Source organism: Mesoplodon bidens (genome assembly GCF_964165515.1).
Source record: "Mesoplodon bidens genome assembly, chromosome: 4".
Lineage (NCBI taxonomy): Eukaryota > Metazoa > Chordata > Mammalia > Artiodactyla > Ziphiidae > Mesoplodon > Mesoplodon bidens.
In genome coordinates, this window is record NC_138160.1 from 79059049 (window position 1) to 79085345 (window position 26297).

At 39.0% G+C, this 26297-nt stretch overlaps 1 protein-coding gene across 30 annotated transcripts in view; it reads left to right on the forward strand.

Annotated features, from left to right (window-relative positions):
- Positions 1–26297, forward strand: part of LOC308615945 (uncharacterized protein) — a 639507-nt gene that overhangs the window by 254104 nt on the left and 359106 nt on the right. For 6 of the 30 annotated variants that reach the window (XR_014015660.1, XR_014015661.1, XR_014015665.1 and 3 more), the window contains one exon: positions 11535–11684. The exons of the other annotated variants lie outside the window; for them this stretch is intronic. The gene's annotated coding sequence lies outside the window, so the exon portion shown is untranslated. The remainder of the gene's footprint in view (positions 1–11534; positions 11685–26297) is intronic. 30 annotated transcript variants of the gene reach the window in all.

The window sequence follows — 26297 nt, forward strand, 5'->3', positions numbered from 1 at the left end:
CCAAATACCATAATGGTCAGCTCTATTTCCCTTTTAAAACTCACAATTCAGTGATATGTCCAGGAAAAGTGGCTGCTGTTGCCAAGCTCCTGGCTTCTCTGCCTTGAGCCTGGCTCTTTGCTTGCCGGCCTGGCTCAGTGGGCAGTTGCCAGTTCTGAGAGCTTGGTGCACACTGTGTCCTGATGGAGACCAGAGCCGGGCTCAGTACGCAGTTGCTTCTCTAGGACTGCCTTCCGCAGGGACTCTGGAGTCCTTCCCCTTTCTCAGTCCAGAGTTAGTTGTGTCTGAAATGTGCTTGGATGGGTACTTCCAGTGCATACCTCTGAACTGTTAAGTGAGCTGAGGGATTAGGAATGGAGGAAAGGCAAAACAAAACATTCTATGAATGTCTAAAAAGTGTGTCAGAGGCATTTCTGCTAAACTTTCTGATACTCCATTCCTAGCCCTATGGTGCTTTCTACCAAATATTGCATGTTTTGGACATATTTATACTAAAAATTATTTGCTTACCTAAAATTCAAATTTAATTGGGTGGCCTGTTTTTTATCTCCAATGAACATTGTGTTTATTATGCTCATGACTGACTGGACCTGGGTCCTTCTTCTCTGACTGTGTTACATTCATCCCCATATGTGATGATGCAAACATGTCCAAACCCTGTCTTTGAAGAACCAGCTCAAACGCTGCCTCTTTCCTAATTCCCCATCCTTCCAATCAGAAGTCATATCTTCTTCCTCTGAATCCTATAGCTTGCCTCTAGTTTTATTTGTGTGTTTGAAATATAGTTGTGTAAGCATTTCTCAGAGTGAAGCTGAGACCTAGACGCTTCTGGTGAGTGATGTTAGATGACAGACCTCTCCCCTTCTATCGATTCGGATTCATTGATATTCAACAGAAACCAAAACTGTTTGAGGTCTGTCCTCAGTGGGAGTTCATATATCTGCATCTGAGGTGGCCCTTAAGAGGCTTGTCCTGCAGGGAGAGATAAGAACAGCCCCAAGGGGAGGGGTCTGGAATGGTGGGCCGCCTCAGAACCTTCATATTGGGGTTGGTATCCTTGGTTTGTCTCTGCTAGAATTTTACATATATGAATCTTTCTTCAAATGTGTGTTTAAGATTTTTTTTTTTTTGGTATATCTGTTTTCTAATTTTGCCTAATGTGGGAATTAGGGATAAATTAGTTTCTTAAAATGTTGTCTAGAACTTTTATATTCTTTTCTTGCCTGTGGAAGCGATCACAAATAGTTTGAAAATCATCCATTCCTTGGACATTTTCTATAATTTGTATACAAAAACTAAAGGGGCCTGGAACCATATTCTGGAGATAATCTTTAACAAAATTTTAAATTCTTTTCATAATCATTGATCTATTCAGGTCATCTATATTTTCTTGATTGAATTTTGGAAGTTGGATTTTTTTTTTCTAAAAGCATATCATTTTTCGTTTGTTTGTTTGTTTTTTGTGGTACGTGGGCCTCTCACTGTTGTGGCCTCTCCCGTTGCGGAGCACAGGCTCCAGACGCGCAGTCTCAGCGGCCATGGCTCACGGGCCCAGCCGCTCCGCGGCATGTGGGATCTTCCCGGACCGGGGCACGAACCCGTGTCCCCTGCGTCGGCAGGCGGACTCTCAACCACTGCGCCACCAGGGAACCCCATGTACATATATTTTTTTAAATGGCATCATGCTGTATGCAATTTTACACTTCTATAATTTTTAGATAATATTTTAATGTTATAAAATTAAAATCTATTTAATCATTGTTAATAGTTGCATAGTTTTCCACAGTTTGGATATACTGTAATTTATTTAAACTTCCACCACTGATGAATATTAAAGTTATTTCCTCTTTCCTATGTTAATATTTGCTCTGTTTAATAAGGGCTGAGAAAGTAATAAGGTAGGAACCAATAAAAATACTGCATTGGAAATGATTGTACATACCACTTTGTGCTGCAACCTTATTATTTCTAATTTTATTTTCTTCAGTGTCAGCATAGATTAAAGTTATAATATTGCATCTTTTGGTCTCCTTACCTCCCCCTTTTCTTTTTGCTGCCTTTGATCCAAGTAAACTTCCATCTAATTTGCAATCTAAACCCCATTTCACCTTTTATAGGTCATGTATTCTTAATTTTATTGGGGACGTGAAGCACATGTTTTCTAACATTTACTTGTATCTCCTATATAGTAGGTAATTTTTAAATTTTGATTTTTTAAAAGTCTTGAATGCTGTCTTCAATTTATTATGCCACAGAATATTTTTATAACCCCATCTCAGTATTGTTTCTCTCTGTTTCTCATTTTTGTGTAAGCAGTGGGATACCCAGTGCCCACAAACTGGTAGGTTAGACTCCATCTTTCTTAAGCTTGATATTAGTTCTTTTGTTGGTTAACAGATTCCTATCCTGCAGACTGCAAAGAGAGGGAAGGGAGATGGACACCTGGGTAGTCCAGTAGAAGAATGTTGATTGTGCGGTGTTTTCTCTCCATATTTGGTGAAGGTGCTGTGCAGGTGTCAGATTTCTGGGTCCAGCTTTCTTGACTGCCTGTTTCTTAGCCAGCTTGCCTCTTGCTTTATGTAAGCTGCAGCGTGCCCAGCTGCAATCTTACTGCTTGTTATGGCCTCTGTACTAATTTGCAGGCTTCAAGAAATTCCTTTCAAATGCCAGTGATTTGCCTTGGCAAATTGAAACACAAATTGAAGCAGTGTGTTTGCTCTCTGCTGTCTTAGAACGTTCAGCCATCAGATCTTGTCCTTATAAATAAGTGACTATGTGCTGGAGAATTTCAGAGTTATTCCTTGACTGGTCTTATTTGCTTTTTATCTGATCTACTCTATATATAGCTGAAACTCCTGTAAGTTTCTGCTTTGTGGATGGTTATCGCCATGGTTTGTAATTTGAAGGCGACTTTCTCTCATCTTTTATAACCCTTTGAACATTTAGTGGAAATCTGAGAATAGGGGGTGTGAGGCATTTATGCTTTGATTCATATATCCAGTTCTTTTAACATTATCCTGTTGACTTGAATGTAACAGACATTCAAAGAACAGCTAATGACTAAACAAAGAATGAATATCATCTTAAGCTTAAAGGGTACAAATTGTCATGACTTGTGTATTATTCTTCATATGTTGAAAACTTTGAGGTTTCTTTATATTTCTAGATACTTCAAATGGTAGTAATGGCAATCAGGTTCTGATTAGAAAAATAAATTGGGACTACTCTTGAAATAAGTTTATTTATTCCTTCACTTGTAAAATAACTTTTGACTTTGTTCCTTCACAGTGCAGTCTCTGTGTTAGGTACAATGGATATAAGGATGACTATATGGTTCCTACCCTCCTGCAGGAACCTCACATATAGTTTACTGGCAGCAACTGCTTTTTTTCCCTTTTCCAGGTCAAACATCAGAATTGTTTTTTGAAAATGGAAGTACTCAGGATAATAGAATGTCTTTTTCTCTCTGGCAATGGGGGGTCTTGTTTATTTGAGTAACTCAGTGAAGGAATTATTTTACCAGGGGCTTACAAGAGATTGGGAGAACGTTTGTCCCACTAATCCTGGGGTAATGGAGGGAGAATTTCCTCCTCTCTTCTATGGTTCCTAGACTCAGTGAAGTCAGGAAAGTTAAAATTGACTGAATTTACAATTTCTTTTAAGTATTTTGTTGTTAAATACGTAGGTTTTTCGTTTTATTAATCACTGGAATCTATGCAATCATATATTCATTTTAAGTATTACTATATTTCTATCCACATATATAATAGAAGACACAGATAACTTCCACTTCTGGAAGATAGGCATTTTATTTTTGAACTTTCTACATGGTAGTCAGTGCATATCACTCATAGAAAATATTTTGCCAACTAGGAATAGAGACATGGATCCTTCAGAGCCAGGCATGTGGGTTTTATCAAACGTAGTAGACATTTGTGGATTTTGTCTGCCTAGCCTCATTTAACCTTTCTTTTGCTAAAATTACCCTGGCTTTTTGCTATGCCATCTCAGCTTGGTGGGGCTATCAAATGAGGTACCTCCTCACCCAATGCATGGGAACATGACTCAAGCTATACAGATGGGACTTTGTTTTTTTTCCTGAGAATTACTGTCTCATAAAACCGTTGTGAGGATTAAGTGAGTTAATGCATGCAAGGTACTTAGAAGCATTAATGGCACAGGGTAAACAGTATACAAGTGTGAATTTTATTATTAAGCAGAGTGACAGAAGATTAGAAAGTGATTAGAGCTGGAACATTCTACCTGGCTGCCCTAAGACACACTCATAGTTCCTCTACCTTGATCTCCAGAGTGACCCAGTCCTGTCTTTTCTTCCAAGGCCAGATTATAAAGCATTTCCTCCAATTCTATGAGCTACCCTGTATCCTTCTGATAAATTCATTTTGTCTCAACTTTCTTTCCTTGCGATCCAAGAATCTTGATGGATAAAGAGAAACTCTTAGTGAATCTCCAAACATTGGAATTAAGTAATATTCTAAAACTTAAAAAATTATTTATATTTACTTTGGAGTGTGTTTTCTTATTCCTTCTGAATATGGTGCTCTACTGTTCTGGGAAATTATGTCAAGCAAAATAATAAAATAATAGTAGGATTATCTGGCATAGAAAAAGCTGAGACACGCAAAATGATGGAACTAAATGTGCTCATAGTAGTATTAATTTTTAATGAAAATTCACCATCCTGACCATTAAAATTATATATACCAGATACGGCTTAAGAGATTTACAGATATTATTTCTAATCTTTATAACAAGTCTGCAAGTAGTATTAACCTTGTTTTATGGATGGGAAAGCTGAATGTTTGAGGCTTTTCCATTAGTTAGCAACTAATGAGAATTCTAACCCAGTTCTACTCACTACAAAGCCTGTATTCTCTCCTACAATGACACACTTTAGTTTTCTTAAATTGTGAAAATCTGTTTCTATGTTTGGATGTTAAGTTGAAAATTTTAAATGGTGTTTATTCATTCTTTCATTAAATATTTATTGAGTGACTGTGTGGGTAAGGTCTCCATGAATGTATATAAATATAGCCTCAGAAGATATGTTTTAGGAAACGGGGATGGCAAAATGTAGAAGAAGGAACTTTGTAGTTATTTAGATTAAATGTAAAATATGTCTACTAGTCAAGGGAAAGGATGATAGCTATTTTTAAGTTTTGTTTAGATAATCCACTCAAAATTTATTTCAGTTGACTCCAGAAAAATTTTATTTTTCCTCTTCCCCTAATCTCGATCTATTCTACTCATCTAACATGCATTCATATAGTGGTATGTTTAGAAACCTTTCTAAGTTCTAGAGAATTTTAGTTCACTTAATTTTAGGGTATTTCTATACAGTAATAATGTAAAGGGTGTTACTTGATGAAGAGAGCTGGAAACTTCTAGAAACTGGATAGAGTCCCAAATATACCAATCCTGCTGTTACAGTCTTAGACACATCTGTATAGGGCCAGAGATGAATAGTTACCATCCTAGCCTCCAAGGAGGTAGAATCTAATGATTGTGCAGGAACTTTCATAGCATCTATACACAAGTCAGGCAACCACTTTATTCTTACCTTTTCTAGCACTCATAATGGGGGTCTTGCAGAAAAGTGCAGAATACTGTAAATTTTAACCTTTTTCTTCCCTTCGATCTCACACTACATACTATACCTCTTTAGCAATAGAAGGGAAGAGGTTAAATAAGCTGCCCCCATTGACAGTGGAGTTTACTTAGTTTGTGCAGAAGAAATTTTCTGTGTGCTCAGAGATATCAATGTTTGCTTTCCATGTAATGGAAAAAAAGCCCATAAAGGTAATGAGTAGATACTCCTGCAGCTGAAATGCCAAAGAAGCATAACCAGGCTTTGGTTCTACTCATGCTGGAAAGTTTTGTATATTCAAATTCATTACTAATGATTCATTTTATTTTAAAGATTTGGTCTACATGAGATTGTATATGAAAAATCTATCCAGTTGGACTGTAATATTTCTGTGAAAATTTAAATTGGTAAAAGAAGGTAAAAGAAATTCATAAAAGAATGAAGCTAGATAGAGAGTACAAATGCCTGAATAAATGATTCAGGGCAAAACAGACTAAACAGTACCTAAGTGTGAGCTTTTATTATTATTAAACAGAGTGGCAGAAGGTTAGAAAGTGGTTAGAGTTGGAACATTCTGACCACCCGTGTCAGCTTCCTGAAGAAACTTAAAAACAAACAAACAAACAAAAAACAACATTGTATTTTTCTTGTAACTGCTTTTGATACAGTAGAATATATGGTCTCCTTTTAATTTCTTTTCAGCCACTTTTTACTGGTGGTGAAGGGTAGAGATCAATTATCTTATAATAAAAAATCAAGTTATGGCTAGTTTTATGTTTCTCATTCTGTCCTATTCTCTTGCAGCTCCTTAAGGTGCTAGCTAGGAGTCTCACTGGGCTCCCATGGGAGAATGTGGGCTCTGTGTGTTCACAGTGAGAGCCAGGCTGTACAGGAGCATATCCCAGAAGCAGCACCAACTGCCCGTTGGATTAGAGATCCATCAGGTGGAAGTGGTAGAACTGAGAAGCCCAGGCACTCAGAGCACCTCCCCAAACCACAGCCTCCCAGGTCAGTGACTCCAAACTTGGCTGAGGTTTAAAAGATGCAGACTCCAGAGATCCAGCCAAACATTCCACAGTGGCATATCCAAGAGTGGGTCCTGGAAATCTGCCTTCTTAACAAGTAACCTGAAGATCAGCTAGGATTCCCCACTACCATTCTAAGTCCCTTGTGAGGAAGGAGCAACCCTCCCTGTTTGTTCCACCTGCATGATTGTTGCCATGTATGGCACGAGAATGGCCACCAATGTGTTGTGGAAGAGTAAGGCCTGTCTTCAGAGCAAGCTTCTCAGTGCATCCACCTCTTTTAAGACTCCATCCGCCTCTCTCAAATGGACAGCTTTGCTGCACCGTAATCTGAATTTGACATTTTCATCCACTTTCCCATTTTCTGGCTTGGCTTTGCCCTGGCCATTTATTAGGTGGCTAGTGACCATGTACCTTAAAGATAAATATTGGTGTTTAATAATTTCAGTAATTGGTGGAGGTTCCAGAAAATGGAAGTGCAACTTTACCTATTGAAGTGCCAAAACTTAAAAAAAAGCATTAAAACTCCTCTGCTTTCATAAACAAAGTATTGAACCTTTGTATGTTTCTTGATGATTCAGAATTGTCATTAAAATATGATTTATTTTACTGTGCTATGCAATATATTAAGGAAGTCATTGAGGTAGATAGACCATTTTCTCCTGCATTTTTGTCTTAGGTTGTTGTTACTGGTTTTGGTTTGCCTGTGCGCTGCCATTAGCTCTGCCTTTTCCTTGAAGGCCAGCTGTATCTGTACCGCTGTCAGTATTTTGCCTGAGCAGTACACAGCCCTTCATTTTTCTGTTTCTAATATTTGAGGGCTGTAGTACCACATAGCCAAACTGCTGAGAGCTAGGTCTTAATTAGAATGAGCTGGATTCTGGGTAGATGTCTGGCAATCTTTCCTGGGAATAACTATCCAGCTCTGGGAGAGGAATGTCGTGACATGTATTTGGCTGCTCAAGAAGTTTTGTTTACTTGTTTGCTTTGTTTACTGTGCATGGTTGTGTCTCAGAGGACTCTGAATTGTTGGAGTGGTTAGTTCTGAATAGCTGAGGAACTATTGTCTTCAGACACTATTATTGTCTATAGTGTAAAACTTGGAATGAGTTCCTGTTTCACATGCTCAAACTAGAAAGAAGCGATGTCCAGTTGGAATGCGGAGCAAACACAGTCAGATCATTGATTTTTCTTTCCCTCTCAGGATAGCAGCCATGCTGGTCCTGGACTACAGCAGGAAGGAGACCTGACTTCTCTCCTTCCTATTATTTTGCCCCCAGAAAAATTGCTTGGCAACTCTCACAACTACACAAACCCTTGTGTGCTTGGTAGCTTAGGAAAATGCAACTCTTTTTAACATGCTGATAATCACAGCAAAGAAAAGCATCTGCATGGTTATCTTATGGGAGCAAAGGACTAATGTGCAATCTCCAAAGAAAACTGCCACTGCCCTGGCTGCTCTCTTGAGCAAGGTGACTGGTGCCACAGAGCAGCCATGTGAGAGACACACTGCTTTGGTACAAGAGGAAGGACGTTCCTGACTTATGGGCTCAGTCACAGTAGCTCTCTTGGTGGTGACAGGTAGGGCCACTGCTTATAGGAGACATATTTACCAAAGCGAGTAATTGATGCATATACCTTTGAGGTCAGTGAGAAGGGCTTCCTTCTGGCTTTCTGCTCTTTGCCATTAACACCATAAATCCACCTGCCCAAAATGATAGCCATCACCAAGCATTCTTGGCTTCTTTATTTTTTTTATCTCTATGGACCTTACTTCCTCTCTTTCTCTTTCTTCCTGTGTCTCTCTCCTTTGCTCCTTCTTCCTTTTGGTCCTAATCCCAAAGTACATATCTTTAAACTACATGATCACTCAGTGCACATTGGCTGAGTGTAAAGAGTAGGAAAATTGTTTTAATGACCATCGAGCTTTCAGTGTCTATAGTCAGGCTGCACTAAATGGGATGGTATCCATGGTGAGGGGGGCAGAATGCGCCAGGCTTTTGTGTCAAAGGGAGATGAAACGCATGTCATATGTCTGGACATATTTGAAGTCAACGGTTTCAAAGTTCTGATCCTGAGTTTATCTTTACTGATCAGCTTGCAAGGCAGAATCAGAATATATCAGAACAAGTGGCAAAATGGGATAGAGCTTCAAAAAGACTTAAAAATAAAACCAGAGAAAAATGGGTTAGAATAAAATTAATTAACAATTAAATTAATGTTTTTGTTTAGTTGTGATGTCAGTGACTATTTTTTTAAAAATAATTAAGCAGTTAATTTCAGCTTTTAAGGGACAAATTTTAAATCCTAACCATGACTCACAATGAAATAATGTGCCAACTTGTACACGTTCGTATTCTTGTATTAACGATGTTGTAAGAGAAAAGTTTAGAACCTTTGCAAAAGAAGTGTTTTGTTTTTTAAATATTGAGTTAATTTCACATATTGACTTTTAAATTTTGTTGTCAGATTTGTTGTGAAAAATTATTGCGTTTTTACACGTTTGAGCTTTTCTAATCTGTGAGCTTCCGCTCAGTTATTGGTGGGAGAAGATTCAGATTCCTGTTGGGGCTTTTTTGCTTTATAGAGGTAATTGCAGCTGTTTGTGGAGAAAGGCTGACCTCATAACCCCTCACCAATTTATCCAGGGACTAAATATTGTCCTTTGTCACCTAGCTGCCATATGCCTTTTTAATGTGTATTATTTAAGAATTGTTTTTCACAAGGTGATACTTAGAGACAAGGATAAAATGACATTGAACGTAAAAGAAGAAAGTATTGGTAAAGAAATATTCAAAATACACAGAACATTTGCCTTCATAATTTATAGTTTGATTTTAATCAAACTGTGATTCACTTTCAATTATAATATGATCCTTAGATGTATATGCCTTTTTGAAGCCAGATATAGAGTAAGCATGGAGAGTATAGAATCAAGGGATTCTGGAGTCTGATTGCTGAGTTCCATTCTGGCATCACCCTTAGTTATGTGATCTTGAAACATTATTTAAACTCTCTGTGCCTTATTTTTCTCCTTTAAAAATGGAAATAATAAAACTGTTTTCCTCATAGGATTGTTGTGAACTTATAGATCATGAATTTAAAGCACATAGCTCAGTTCCTTACATGTAGGTAAGATGCAACACACGTCTGTAACTACTGCTTAGGTTGTTCTGGCTGCAAATTAATTTCTTTTCAAATTCTGACAAAATAAAGACACTTCCAACGTTAACTGAAAAGGCAGTTGTCCTTGAAAGAGGCCTACAAGTGGCATAAAATTTAGGTGGATTGAACACAATAAACAAAGGAAAGCAATAAAATCTACTTCACAGGCATTCAATAAATATTTGTTGTATTAGAGAAGATTGGTAACTAGGTATTCAGAACTCATAGGTTCATAGACTCTTTGGGTTGGGTGTGGACATGTAAGTAAATATCATCCTTTCCAACTGCCTCATTCAGTGTTTTCTTCTCCTCTACTCTTTCTCGCAGAGTAGACATTCATCCCAATACTTGAACCCTTCCACTTATGGCAACCTATCCATGAGGAGCCAGATCTTATTACTAGAAAGATCTCTTAGGTTGGGCTGAAGTCTACTTTTCTTGCTCTCACTCATCCTTCCTGATTTGGCTTCTGTGGCTCTTCATATGTCAGTGACTCGCAAGTCTGAATATACATATTTTCTATATTCTCCATTTCCTTCATTTCCCAGATGAAAATCCCCAGTTCCTTCAACCTTTCTCAAATGACATGATTTCAAGTCCTCTTATGTTATGATTGATAAACTTTGAAACTGGACTTGCTTCAGTTAGAAATTGTAGTTTGCTACAAATCAACAGGGACCACCAAATTAGAGGCTTAAAACAGGAAGGGGTTTATTTTTCTCTCACATAGAAAAGATCCTGCAGTAGACAGCTCAGAGGCAGTATAGTGACTCAGCAAATTCATTAGGGACCCAGGACCTTCTAGGTTTCTTCTCTGCCTGAAGGTGTGATTCTCATCCTCACGGTCTGGAGGTGACCGATGTAGCTACAGCCACCAGTGTTCCCATTCCAGGCAGGAAAAATGGGAAGAGCCAAAATCAACAGGATGCAAATCTCCTGAGTCTACCTCCCCTTTTAAGGAGCTCTTTTGGACACATTAACAGCAACTTCTATTTCTTATTGGCCAGATTGTGTCACATGCTCAACTCTAATGTAAGAGAGGCAAGGAAATGTAGTTTTAAAACAAGGTTTTATTACCACCCTGAATAAAAGCAGGGTTCTTTCAGTTAAAAAAAAAAAGAGTAGACTAGATATAAGATAAGTAATGGGTAATCTGCATCAAATTGTCCTCTTAAAATATCCTCTTCTGAAATATGGCTCCCCTACTTCAACAACAGTCTAGATGTGGGATGACCCTGAAGAGTAGGATGAGACTGTGTCTGTCTCTGGAAACCCCACTTCTAGAATATGGTACTGATTAATGAAAGATCAGAGAAAAAGTACAGAGCAGTCCTTACTTGGGCAGATCTTTGTTTATCCAACTCATTTGAGCTTAGAGCCAATAATCTGAATGTTTTCTAAGGCTTCCTACCTGTTGAAAGTTGAATGCCTGCTCTTTTCTGGACTGTTTTCTGCTCTGCACTATAACCAAGGTACAAATATAGTAGACCCATAAACCAGCTTCCAGTTTTGCTCATTTCTTCATAAGGGCAAGGCTTACTAAAAAGCCTATGAATAAATGGCATAATTATAAAGTCATTTTAGGAAGATGTAAGTCACTTAATAAAGTTCTTTATGGCATGTGTATTAATGCCAATAATATTTTAAGAAATTACTCCAGAGTACAGTCTTGTTGGGATGGATGGCACCTAGAAAATTCACCTAACCGCACTGTTGTTAACTTCTTTCTGTCCAAGAATCCCAGATTCACTGGAAGCGGGTACGGAGGGAGAAGCATAGTAGTAATCTCTGGGAAGAACTCTAAGTAAAACCAAAGAAAATGCATACTTACTATATAAGGAGTCCTGGAAGTTTGTACCTGGTCTCTGAAAGTGAAAGGAGATGAGGTAAGAAGATGGATTGGTATATCACAGACATCAACCAGTATACACATTCTCTAGTAGCTCAGACCAGACCTAGCTAGCTCAACTATGGTTCATAGGCAGATGGTTGTGGTGGTAATAGTTAAGGACCTTCTTCTTGCCTAAGTCTAATGAATACAAATAATGTGATGAGTACCTGACTTTATTACAAAAAAACCTGGAAAAATTGCCTCAGTTAGTTTATTCTCTGGGCTCATTAGACACGGAATGGTTTCAGCACCAAGAATGCTGGCATTTAACTTCACTTATGAGGCCAACTTTAAGAGTATACCCTTTTTCATGTTGTTTTCTACTTCTTCATTTTTGTGTTGGAAATAGATAGGAGTGGAATGTAAGACTACAATCCAAGAATAGGTGGATGAATGCAAATTGTGTCTGGTCTCCCCATACTCTTACTTGATTCTGGTAGAATGTTATCTGACAGTCACTGAAGGCTTCTCTTCAGCAGTTTTTTCATTAGCCCTAGGAAAAAGTGGCAAAAATATGGTTAAATATATGGTTACTGATTTCATAAAGGCAATGGTAGCTTTTGGGGTAGAGGGAAACAAGCCCAAGAATGCATTTTGCTTTTACCTGATAATCATTAGCCTGTGTTCTCTGTGAGTTCCAATTACTATCATATATTTTTAGATTCATTTATTCATTTATTTAATGAATAATACTCATTTACTTAGTACCTACTATATGCTTGGCATTGTGCTAAGTTCCGAGAATGCAAAAATATATGAGAAACTGTTTCTGCCCTCATAAAGCTTATGATTAAGTGGCTACTGATAGCTTACCTTTGTATTGTATTTTGAAGTTTTCAAGTGCACAAGCATTGTAACAAAATCCTTTAAGAAAATCTCAAGGGAGGTAGGGTAGGTAGTAAGAAATAGTCCTATTTTAAAACTGAAGAAATTGAGGCTCACAGAAGTTAAGTAATCCATCTGGATTGCACAGAAGGTTAATAGCAAGTTAATTGTTAATTCTTCTAAGTTTCACATTTTAATGTAAAGAGTTATTTATATGTGAAAGTTTACTATGAGAACCTTAGGTGAAGTTGGATGTCTGTTTTTAATCTCTTTCGGTAATAATGATGTTCTGACCTAGATTCCTGAAATATAGGTATTTCATCCAGGTTGATTCATATATTGCAGATCTGAACTATTGATAAGATGTCATGAAAAGAAATAACAGTTGAATTTGTTGGTTGTTGAATCTATTTTGTAGTCAGAATTCTAGTGGTCTCAGAATGACTGGAGTCTACTTACCAGTTAAGGTTTGACTCATCATATGGCAGCTGTGGTAGACTTGAAAAAGACATACAGGCAATTAGGAAGTGTGTATTTCAAAGCAGTGAATCACATTTGAAGGATTACTTAAGAAAATGGGATCATGTCTCCTGTATCCTAAAGATGTCAAATAACATGTTTTTTTCTTTTTAAATAACAAAAAATAGAGACTTTTTCTCCCTTTAAACTTCTTTCCACACAACTTTCATTTCTTATTTCAAATTAGATTTTGTGGTGGTTACTATCTCTCTTAACATAGCCTACTATGAGAGGGTTTAATCTTTCCAGGATGAAAACCACAGAAAATATGGATATGGTCAGCAAATGTCATTATTGCTCTTTACAGGCGGCAGAGAGTATCTGAACCAGTGAGTCTCAAGCCTGGCACATACCAGGGCCACCTGGGGAGCTTGTAAAATTTGCTGCTGCCTGGGCCCTAGTTTACCCAGAGCCAAGAATCTCTAGCGGTGTGGTCCAGGCATTAGCATTATTTTAAGATATTCGTAGCTAATTCTAATTGTGCAGCCAGGGTTGAGAATAGCTAGAAACTCCCACTTCTGTTGGAAAGGAAAGAAATCAAATCAAGGTAATTGATATAAAAGAGTGAACAGCTTATAGTGTCATCTGAATTTCTGAAATCAGTATCTAATGGATATTCTGTTCAGTATGACAAAGTGTAATGAAAACATTCAGGTAAGGGCAGAAAATATTTCAAGCAGGAGAATCTTCTGTACTTCTTAAATGTCACCACTTAGATAGCTATCCCATCTTAGCTTAGACAACTGCTTTGCTTGTGTGGCCCTGGCATTGAATTAGATTCCTAAAATCAAATGTGTTAAAACACTTATCTGATGCCCAGATTTGAGTAGATTTTTCTGAAAACTTAATTTATAGGAATGTAAATATGTTTGATTGCCCAGAGCCTTGTTGTCTATCTATCTTTGTCCCTTTATCCTTACAGCTCTACCTGTACAGGGAATGTAAAATGGACACCCTGAAACAATCAGTGGCATATTAGAGCATTTGAAGCCTCATTTGCTTTTTTTTAAAAGGTATTTTGGCTAATATAGAAGGGTGTGGGTATCAAATTATCAAAATATTTCTCTGATTTTCTAGTCACCTAAAGTGTGTTCACCTATTTATTACATTTTTCTGTGCATTAACCTTAACATTTATACATTCAGATTAGAATGCCTATACTCTTCTTTTATGGGCAGGTGGTAATGCCTATTATATTTGTCAAATTCTTCAGTATAAGGGTGTGGGCAGTGGAGTAAGAGAGAGTAGAATTTACATCCTCTTACTGGTAAAGCTGTGTGAACTTAGGCAAATCAGTAACCTCTCCAAGCCTCAGTTTCCTTGTCTGTAAAATGGAAATGATAAAAGTTCCTGTCTCTTAAACTTGTCATGGAGTTTAAAAAAGCTAATGCATGTAAAGCACACGGCACTGTGCCTAGTACATAAGAGTTAAAAATTATTATCATTATTGCTTTTATTGTTCTTCAATTCTTTGAAAAAAAAGGTTGAGGGAAAATGAATAATCACTTTGGATTAAGGATTTTTCAGTGGAAAAATTTGCATTTATCCCTACTGCACGTATTTGAAATGTAATAATTTGAACGTCTGAAATCTAAAATCAAGAACTATGACAGCATATTTCATTTCAAAGGAATGCTGTAAAATTTCATCTATTTTGGTATATGATTTATCAAAGTCATTTTGCCTGCCTCTAACATTTTATGGGAGTGGCTTGGAAATATGTACCCATTAGAAAGGAGAGAAGTGTAGTTTCCTTCTGGCAAGTCACAGGAATTCCTTGGGATTGGGGTGGGGTGGGGTGAGGTGGGATGTGATCCAATCAGGAAAGTTCTGCTATAAACTCTAATTCTTTTATATATTTTTTTAACATAGCTTCCAATTCTTATTTGAATATTAATAGATTGACTTATCTCAGAAGTAATTTAGGGTGAGAAACAAAACCTTGGGAACAGAATGTAAAGATAGTCATGATCTTCCAGTCACTTTACAGAAATGTCTATTTGCTGACCCTCCTGGTCACCTTCTCCAGAGCACAAAACTACTACATATTTTTCTCCTCTTTCAGTATGTCTTAAGTGATATTATTTAGGTGACTTTATGTTACCTCTCATTTCAGAATCAAAATACAAACAGACACAATAAAGGGCTTAATCTAAAGATTAAAGCAATTCACAAAGAGCGGGAATGGAAACTAAATTTCCCACATTTTTTCCCTTGGCTTTGAATTTTCTTTCCCTTGGGGTAGCTTTTATTTCTCTCTTTGCACTGATACTAACAGCTTATTAAAACTCGTGTCTGTCTGTACTGTGTTCCCCTCTTATTAATCTCTCCTTCCATGTCTACACTTTGAATAGCAGTTTCCAAATTCGAGAATCATTACTTCCTTAGCTCTTGAGGGTGAAAGCCAGCATGTATCCATGTATACATTTACGGTTGGAATCTTACCCAGTTATTCTGTTAGTTACAAAAGTAAGCATTGATTGATGTGTGATAGGAGAAGAGTGTCTAATTTCAGGAATATTTTATTTTGGGAGCAAGTGAGGTTTTTGTTCAATGAATTCTCCATGAAAGCACTAATATTTATCTCTACAGACTATGATTTTTCGATTCCTGTGACTATTGGAGTCTGTTCTCACATTTCCTCTTCTATATTAGGCACGTTTGAGACTTCCCTGGTGGTCCAGGGGTTAAGACTCCGTGCTTCCACCATAGGGGGTGCAGGTTCAAACCCTGCCCAGGGAAGTTCCACATGCCGCCCCATGCGGTGTGGCCAAAAAAAAAAAGAAGTGTTTATTAGGCATGTTTGCTCATTGCTAAACCTTTTCAGTTATTCATGATCCTAATTAGAATTTCTAGATGAATTAAAATGCATTTCCTTTTAGATGATGTTTCAGACATCAAATGATTAAAAAAAAAAGTAATTATTCTACCAGGAGCTTAATGAGTCATGCTCTGGGGCAAAGTGGGGATTGGCAGGAGGAAGGAGGGAGGTGAAGAAAAGTAAAAAGTAAAACGTAGGCATGTATCAGGAAAAACTCCAGCCAGGGTTGATGGGCTGAGCTTTATTGATGCTGCTTTATGATATGTGTCAAAATAAATGCAGGAAACAGCTTTTGCTTCAAAATTTGGAACGTTGTGGTAACTGATATTTAAGTGAAGGAATGTTACAGTTGGAGGAGCTGACCTAAAACTCTTTCCAAAACTATCAATTTTATTTATTAAACTTACTGAAGAAAAGTGACAAGAAAAGGCATAGATCATTTATTTATTTGACAAGGTACTCAGAGTTCTTTTCCTTAGTAGAGCAGCAATTAAGATGGGTTTTATTATGCTCAGCATGTGTGTTTGCCCAGTTTGAAATTGTTTACATATTTACTGGCAAGACACTAATGAAAATAAATCAGCCCAAAGGACTTTTATCTCCCTGTCTGTGGAACACTGTGAAAGGTGCATTTTTAATGGATGATGACCACAGTTGTTTTTAGGATTCCTGAATGAAGTCATGAAGTCTTAAGAATTTTGGAACCCAAAGTTTTGACTCATGTTACAATTTGAGTAACTGCTTTATACAAAAGGGCCTGGTCTAATTTTTAGCCTGTGCTTCATTCTTGCAAGTTGGAGGCTCATTTGCTGAGGATAATATTTATAAGTCCCATAATTAAGGAAATTCTTTAGTTAGACGTAGTTGTGAGAAAAGAGATACATCTAGGTCACTTTAGGACACCATTTCTCAAATCAGGTGTCCTATGCTACACATTGGCAGTTATGTGTGCTTCGAAATAGACTGCTGAATAGGATTAAACTCTTTTTTTTTGGAGCAAGATTTCTAAGAGATTTTAAAATGCAAGTGGACATTGCAACTAATGAGGAAAGGACATGGCATTCAGCATTTCCCAGACTATTATCAAGCAGTATCTATTCTCATCTCTTAGAACTCTAAAGTTTCTCAGAACATAGGGGAAAGCTGCCAGGAGTGATAGGGTTCTTCATAAGTACACAGCTGGCAGTCAGCCCCTCTGGGCCCCTGTACACTGGTGTGCCTGATTCAAGAGCAGGGCTTGTGACCCTCTTCTCTGTGCTACTTGTATTTGTACTTCCTGAGAGGGAGGAATGAAGTCTATTGGCCACTATCCAATATGGGGCACTCCTATTGATCTGTCTTTAACCATGGTGCCCCAGAGTACTTTGGCCTCAGCAGGAATTCCTGGACCAGTTAGCTGTGGCCAAGCTAGTAATATAAAATGGCCCAAACCACAGAATTTTGGTGCTGTTTTTCCTGGATGGAAAAACAGATGGATGCTATGTCAGGTAGTTAAAATTTAAGGGCTGTTCTGTTTAGGTGGCATTCATCTTCAGGTAAGATAGTCATTCATTCATTCAGCAGTATTAGATACCTATTATGTATTGAGCACCATGTTGGGCTATGGGGATACAAATGTGAGTAAGATACCTCCTGGCCCTCAAGCAACTTATGGGTCATTTAAACAGTTCACATAATGGTTGTTCTTGCTTGCTTCATAAGATATTATTTGGATATAAAATCAGTCACTTCATTTTTTTTATATATATATATATTTTTGGCTGCATTGGGTCTTTGTTGTGGTGCGTGGGCTTCTCATTGCGGTGGCTTCTCTTGTTGTGGAGCACGGGCTCTAGGCGTGTGGGCTTCAGCAGTTGCAGCATGTGGGCTCAGTAGTTGCAGCATGTGGGCCCTAGAGCATGCGGGCTTCAGTAGTTTCAGTGCGTGGGCTCAGTAGTTGTGGCTCACGGGCTCATGGGCTCTAGAGCGCAGGCTCAGTAGTTGTGGTGCACAGACTCAGTTGCTCCGTGGCATCTGGGATCTTCCTGGACCAGGGATCGAAACTGTGTCCCCTGCATTGGCAGGCAGATTCTTAACCACTGTGCCACCAGGGAAATCCCAGTCAGTTCATTTTTGAAAGTCAGTATGGGTGATTAAAATATGTACACATAACATCCTGGTTATTTTCCTGTTACTATTTGATCTTATGAGTCTAAATGTTCTGCAGTATTCCCCCACAGAAACCAGTACCAGGTAGTGCTAGCACAGGTGTGGGGCACCAGGAATGCACTACTTGTTGGGTGTTTAATTGATAACAAGGCAGATTATGACCTCTTTCTCATGCTTCTTTCCTGGCCCAGTTAGCTATGGCCAAGCTAGTAACATGAAATGGCCCAAACCACAGACAAAGTACAAATATGCATGATGCCATCTTTTTTTCCCTTGTGCATTCTCAGGACAGGCAGCCCAGATGGCACTTGACTGATCGTAGGACAGGAAAAGAACATGGCAGCAGCATCCACAGCACTGCCAGAAGGAACACTTCTGTAGCAGTTGTGTGGATCTTTGCTGCCTGTGGGCTATTCATCCCTGTGCTTCAGTGCAGGCCTTGATGAAGAAGAGAAGTCCAGGGCAAGAGAAAAATTAATTTGTTCTCTTATCTGAGTTTAGAAGGATTCTGGACTCATGGCTTCCTAGGCTTCAAGTTCAATACTGCAGTGTAGAGGGAGCCCTACACTGTTGGGTTTTGATTAAATATGTTGTAAATTATATGCAGGAACATCAACAGGTTAAATATCTATTTGGGTTAAAAAAAAAGGAAAGATTTCCACCCAGGAAGTTTAGATATATCTATTTGAGTATACTTCACAGTTAAAGAAAGTTGGGATATCTTGGGATAGAAAGGATACAAGGCAAAATTACTGAATTTACTTTTGACATTGACACCAGTTGCTAAAAAGATTGTTTTGGATTACTTTTCATTCATAGCCAGACAGAGACAGTGAATGGGGAAGGATACTCTTCCTGGGCCTTCTCCTCAGAACCCCATCACTCATCCTTCTTTTGATTAATGTTATGCAAAGCAACAATCTCATGCATTGTTCTTTATGGGTTCATTAGGTAAATGCTGACCCCAGAACTAAGTGTTAGCACTGCTTTTCCTTTGGTCAGCTCTTTGTGCATGTGTTCTTCACAGTTTTTTTCACTGTTGTGGCCTCTCCCGTTGCGGAGCACAGGCTCCGGACGCACAGGCTCAGTGGCCATGGCTCACAGGTCTAGCTTTTCCGCGGCATGTGGGATCTCCCCAGACCGGGGCATGAACCCGTGTCCCCTGCATTGGCAGGTGGACTCTCAACCACTGTGCCACCAGGGAAGCCCCCATCTTCACAGTTTTCTGAGAGCTTACTCACCATGTGGCAGGCACTATTCAAGGCACCTGGGGAAATAAAACAGCGCACAAGGCACACTCCCTGCCGTCACTGACAGGGACAAAAGTAAACATAATACAAAACATGGAATGTGTGTGGTACACTCCATACAAGGTGGTGTAAAGGAAGTTTTAACAGCTCTGTAGAATATGATCATGACTAGGCAGATTCTGGCCGCTGTTGGATTGGTGTGGACCAGTTTGTGAATATGCTGCATAAGGACCCCAGGCAACAAAATGGCAACCTCATTTTATATAAACATGGAACTCATGTTATTCTCTTCTTTCAGAACTGCACTTTGCAACTTCTGTGCACTCTTGAAACAACAGGCTGTGACACCATAGCTTTTGTTCCTTTTGGACAAGTTCACCTTCTGGGAACATAAATGGGTACTTGGTATATTGTAGGTTATCACCAGCCTCCAGCATGGTCTACAGTCTTGTCTGGTGCTCAGTATTTCAGGAGCAGGTCTAAGATATGCCTTTCTTTAAGACAAATTGTTCTCTGATTTATGATAATAAATATTTTAATATTTTAATGAGGAGCTTTCTAACTTTTATTACATAGTACCTCTTTTAAAAGATCATATTCACTTACCATAAATCATTGACTTTAAAGCACATTTTTTTTGTATTTTAACATTTTTGAAATCAGGATGTGTTTTACAATCAGTGGCCTGCCATCATTTAGTTGCCAGTATTCCTCCTTATTCTTTAAAAAAATCTTCTTAAAGACACATGATTCAACTGGGGGAGCATTGGAGGCCCTCCACCCCTGCCCATGTTTCTGGTACCTGACACACTAGAGGAATTCAGGGATTCATGCCCCTTGGGTCCTACAGTTGTGAGAAAACCAGGGCACCTTATCTTACATCCGGACATATTATTGTGTCCTCTCATTTGTGAGAAAGGGAACAATGGTATAGATAGATATGGGATAAAATTGTTTCATGAATTTATACTGTTTCATAATGACTTCATCTAACATTCAGGGAATGCTACAAAGTATATATTCTTCCACTGTGCACTATACCCATGGACATATTTGAAGAATATAACAGGTGTGAAAGATACTCCTATATGATAAGCTAAATGACTATGAGAGGTGTAATAATACAGTATATGAATAATACCAAATGACAGGGTCAGTTACTCAGTATAAATCCTGAGCTGGAAGAGGTTACTTTGGATTGGGAAAAGTTAATGGAAGGTATGAGAGGTAAACTGGCTTTTGAAAACAATAAAAGATTTGGATAAGAAGAAATGGAGGTAAGGGAAAATATGTTATCTTCCCTAAAATTTTTTAAACATCTATCTCCATTAGACGAATTCAAAGTGAATGTGTAGTTTTAGGCTCTTTTTTTTTTTTAAACATCTTTATTGGAGTATAATTGCTTTACAATTTTGTGTTAGTTTCTGCTTTACAACAAAGTAAATCAGCTATACATATACATATATCCCCATATCCCCTCCCTCTTGCGTCTCCCTCCCACCTTCGCTATCCCTGAACATGCACTTGAAAATACAGCATATATTTATGACATTGGCTGTTTTACTAAGAACCAATTAGAATAGATCTGCTTTTCTGGGAATTCTGAATATTTTTCACTAACTTGGGGTGGCAAAGGAAGACAGCAAAGCACTGACTCATCTTTGAAATAATGCAGAAAGGATTAGCTGGGCAGACTTAACTCCAGAGAGGTTTCAAGGGGACTGGCTATCTTAGACCTGAGTGTGAAGTGAGTATAACCCATGACTCACAGAGAACTCTTGAAATGGGTAAAATGACTAAGCCATTTTCATCTGAAACAAGCTGGACTAGGCCACACTTGGATTATTTAGCAGGAAATTATGAGGTCTTCTAAATAAACAAGCCACAGTTTGGCAAAATAGTCTCAGCTTCCCTTGTGGTTATACCACTTACCTTTCCAGTCATCACAGTGAGCCCCTTCTTCCTGAGCTCGGACTGTGAAATGCTGTGCTACCTGCAGGACTTAGCTGAGGACTCATTTTTATTCTTAAATGGGCCAGATTTCCCCCTTTCCCTTTTCTTTCTTTTTTAAAAAAAAATAGTTTACTGTTTTTATTTTTATTTATTTATTTATTTATGGCTGCTTTGGGTCTTCGTTGCTGCACGCGGGCTTTTCTCTAGTTGTGGCAAGCAGGGGCTACTCTTCGTTGTGATGTGCAGGCTTCTTGTTGTGGTGGCTTCTCTTGTTGCGGAGCATGGGCTCTAGGTGCACGGGCTTCAGTAGCTGCAGCACACAGGCTCAGTAGTTGTGGCTTTTGGGCTGTAGAGCGCAGGCTCAGTAGTTGTGATGCACGGGCTTAGTTGCTCTGCGGCATGTGGGATCTTCCCGGACCAGGGTTTGAACCCTTGTCCCCTGCATTGGCAGGTGGATTCTTAACCACTGTGCCACTAGGGAAGTCCCCCCTTTCCCTTTTCAGTTATTTCCTTCCTTGCTTCTTCTAACACTTTAAAGCTCAGTTTGAGTGCTCCAGGACAGTTTACCAATAAAGTTTGAGGTTATGTCTTTATATTTGCAATATAAATCTAAACTTTAAAAACAAGTGTTGAAGACCCACTCTGCTATCATGAACACCAGATCATGTTGCTTATTTAACATTTTTCTTTCTATTTTCTGCTTATCTTTGGTTCTAATAATTAAAAGCCCTATCCAACACATTTAAAAATTCTTCCATTTTAACAATTTTTCTCCCAGACTTGGGGCATCATATTCCCCTTCTATACATCTGTTCCATTCTTTCCATCTGCTGGAGGAGCAGTTATCCACCATGTTGCACCCTAGATACTTTTGTAAAATACTGCTGCCCAGGCCCTATCCAGAAATATTTTAATTTATTGGTCTGAAGTAGGGTTCAGAATCAGAATATTTTTAAATTGAGATCTAGTTGATATATAACATTATGTTAGTTTCAGATATATAACATAATGGTTTGATATTTGTATATATTGTGAAATGTTCACCACAGTAAGTCTAATTAACATCCACCATCACACATAGTTACATATTTTTTGTGTATGATGAGATCTTTTAAGATTTACTCTTAGCAGCTTTTAAATATACAATATATTATTATTAACTGTAGTCACCATGCTGTGCATTACATCTCCATGACTTATTTATTTTACAACTGGAAGTTTGTATCTTTTGACCACCTTACCCTTTTTGCCCAACCTTCACCCTCTGCCTCTGTCAACTACCAATCTACTCTCGCTATCTATGAGGTTTTTGGGGTTTTGTCATTGTTTCTTTTGTTTGTTTGTTTGTTTTTCTTAACTCCTCAGGCAATTGTAGAGCCAGGTTTGAGAAACATTGTATTAGTGTTGAAACCTGGTCAAAACCAGTGAAAATCTCTAAATCAGAGGGCAAGGCCTGTCCAGCTTAATGAATCACAAGGCAGAATATCTCCGGCAGCTACTGGAACAAAGAACTGCTGTGGATATCCAGAACATTCTTGGGCCCCAATGCTGAATTATCCCTAGATTAAGGATTTTGACTTCTTTGTCTGTTTCTTCCCTCTAGCTTCAGTGTGGCACATCCAGTCACCCTGGCAGCTAGTGCATACAGTACCTTTATGAAGCTAGATGGTGTCTTCATTGTTTCAGATACTTTGCTGTTTCCTGGGAAATTGTTGGAATAAATATACAAATTTATGATAACCTTGTAACTGGTACCCCATGGAGTTGTGCAGTGCACAGCCTGCACAACCATACCCTGTGACCCATCATGTTCTTGTTTTTCCTGTTTAAACAAGTCATGACCTGAACTAGTGACCTGGGGACTATAGGCCCCAGATGACAATGGTTGGCAGGCTGGTGTAGTCACAGCAACTAAGATAAAAGGCAACTTTAAAGTCTGAGATGATGGGTTAAGATATTCTCAAAAGGCTCCCTGCCTCATGGCTCTGTCATGTTGCTTAATTTAGCCCGGGGTTGCTAGGGAAATGAATTCAAAATTGACCAAGGCAGTGTCTAGAAGTACTGCGTGAATAATAAATTAAATTCATGGCAAATATACCCTTTGCTTGACAACCTTGGATGGATTTATTTGCTTATGCAGAGCTAAAGACTAACATAACCTGCCCAGTCTTGACAAAATCGCTGAGTAAGTCGCACTTATTTTCAGATTCCTCAGCATCTTCTTTTTTTACTTTTATCTTTTTTTTTTAGCATGCTGATACTTTTAGTTTAATTTAATTTATTTTTTATTCAATTTATTTAAACTGAAAAGATAAAACAAAACAAAAACTGTTCACCCATTTCTCCCCCTCCCCACTGCCCCGCCTCTGGCAACTACCAATCTGGTCTCTGTATCTATTAGCACTTATTTATTTTTTAGATTCCACATATAAGAGAGATCATATGGTATTTTTCTTTCTATAACATCTCTTTTGTCCCTTCTGCCTGGAAGTGAACACCTAGAAAAGGCAGCTGTGTTACACATGGAATATTCTGATAGAAGGATTTAGCCCTGCACCTCACTGCCTGGCCAGTGGGTTCCAAGGATGGTTCCTGTCTTCATTGCAGTTGCACTTAAGCAGGCCTGATGGTGTAGTTGTGCTGTCTACAGGAACTTTCTGCAATGATGGAATGGTCTATAATCTGTGTTATCCAATAAGATATGTTCGTGTATATGTATGTATGTGTGTGTGTATCACTAACTGTATGTGGCTATGTACAGAGCACTTGAAGCGTGGCTAGGGAAACTGAGGGATTGAACTTCTAATTTTAAATACTTTTAATTAATTTCATTTAAAATTTAAATAGCTACAGGTGGCTAGTGGCTACCATACTGGACAGTGCAGGTCTCAGAGAGAGGTCTTATCTAGAGTGGGAGGAAACTCATATTTGTTGTGCACCTTCCCATCATCAGGGACATTTTTTTAAATGATCTTATTTAATCTCATGAAACCTCACAGGGTAGATATTATTCTCTCCATCTTATAGAATGAAAATAACTGAAGCTCAGAGAATCAATCGCCCATATTATGTGACTGATAAATGATGAAATCAGCATTCAAACCTTGGTCACTTTGGTTCCAAAGCCTGTGCTTGAAGTTTTCTTGGGGAGGTGGTCTTCACTGTGAAGAGTTAGAAACAAAATTTAGAATGAAAGTATTAATGATAACCACCAAAACACTGCCATCAAACGTCACCAACTTATAAGAAGAGAATTGCCCAGAGAGGAGAAGGGAGTGCTGGTGCTGGGCAGAAGCAACACCTAGTGGCCTGGCGGTGGGGGGGGGGGTGGTTGGGGGGTGGCAGGAAGAGGAGGGACCAAAGCCACTGTGCCGGTGACAACAGGTTTCCCTCAGTGTGGCCTTCTCAGCGTGTCATAGACAGAGTCATGTGCTCTGTCCTTACTATTTCCTTTCTCCGTCAGATTAAAATTGGGCTTTAGCACTCTAAATAAAACCATCAGAAGCTCGCTTATTAGTCGCTGCTGAGGACTGGGTACAGGTACATCTGAGAGTTGCCAGCTTCTTCTCCTCAAAGCCCAAACCCTGCCAAGGGCAGGACCTCTGTTGAATGGCTTCTCGCCTCACCTCCCACTTCCTCTCTTCCTTTATTTCTTAAGATGCTCAGAGTCCGTATTTATTGTCCTGTGTTCTGCTTTATTCATGGCTCTTCCCCACATCTAGAGAATATGCATTCATCCTCGAGGCCGTGGTTCTCAGCCCTGGCTACATCAGAATTAACTGTTGCACTTTAAAAAATCCAGCTGCTAGGGCTTCCCTGGTGGTGCAGTGGTTGAGAGTCCGCCTGCCGATGCAGGGGACACGGGTTCGTGCCCCGGTCCGCGAGGATCCCACGTGCTGCAGAGCGGCTGGGCCCGTGAGCCATGGCCGCTGAGCCTGCGCGTCTGGAGCCTGTGCTCCGCAACGGGAGAGGCCACAACAGTGAGAGGCCCGCGTACCGCAAAAAAAAAAAAAAAAAAAAAAAAATCCAGCTGCCAGATATCTGCCCAAACCAACCGAGTCTGAATTTCTGGGAGTAGGGTCCCACCATCAGTATGTTTTACCAGTTTTCCAAGCGACTTCGGTGTGTAGGAAGGGCTGAGAAGCACAGTCCTTGCTGATGAGCCATCTGTGTGCTTCCCAGAGTTCTATTGTTCCCAGATATTTCGAACCCAGGGCACTAGGTAGGTGAGGGTTGTGGGTGGAAAAGGGTGAGTGTTGCAGGTGATAAGAAACAGGCAGTTTGAAAATGACTCAGGGAACCTGAAGGTGAGGAAGACACAAGAGAAGTGGCAAGGGCCCCTCTGGGGGCTTTTTTCACAAGCCATTATGGATAATGGGTGGAGAACAGGAATCCCTGTTGGAAGAGAGAGCATCAGGGTGAACTATCAATAGTGACATTTCTTCCATTTGATGTCATTTGTTGAGAACCTTTTGTACCAGCCCCTGCTGTAGCGGCACAAAGATAGATAAGAAGGGTGTCTCCCATGGAAAGAGTTGCAGGGTCTGGAATCAACAAAAAGAAGAGAAAAATTAGGGAGAAAACCTCATTTGACCAAGTAGGAGTAATCTGCTTTTAACTCTTTGTGTATGTTTGCCATTTATTACCCAGTACAATTAGCTCTCAGACACATCATTAAATGTGTGTCAGGTTCTCTTTGTAAGTTGTATTCAGCTGCAGCAGTATCCTCTATTTATATCTTCTTAGCCTTCATGTGGTCTGTTTGTGCACAGTTTAAACAAATTGAAAGGAACCTGAGTGCCATGTCCACCTGCAACTTCTCCTAAAAGGATTATGTGTGAAGTAAATGTCTATAATAGTTTTTGGAAATGCATTATATAAGTCCACTCATCTTCTTTTACACCCCCTTGCCAACCCATTCCCTCTACCACATCACAACTAACAAGTTTCCATTTCTAACCATAGCCTAAATCAAAGTATTTTCTGTGCTTTGATGGGGCCATAAATGGGAGAATTAAAGGAAAACTTCCCAGTTGGTCTCAAGGTTCTGTGTTTGGGGGAGCAGCACAATGTCCTCTTCTGCCCTGGAGGC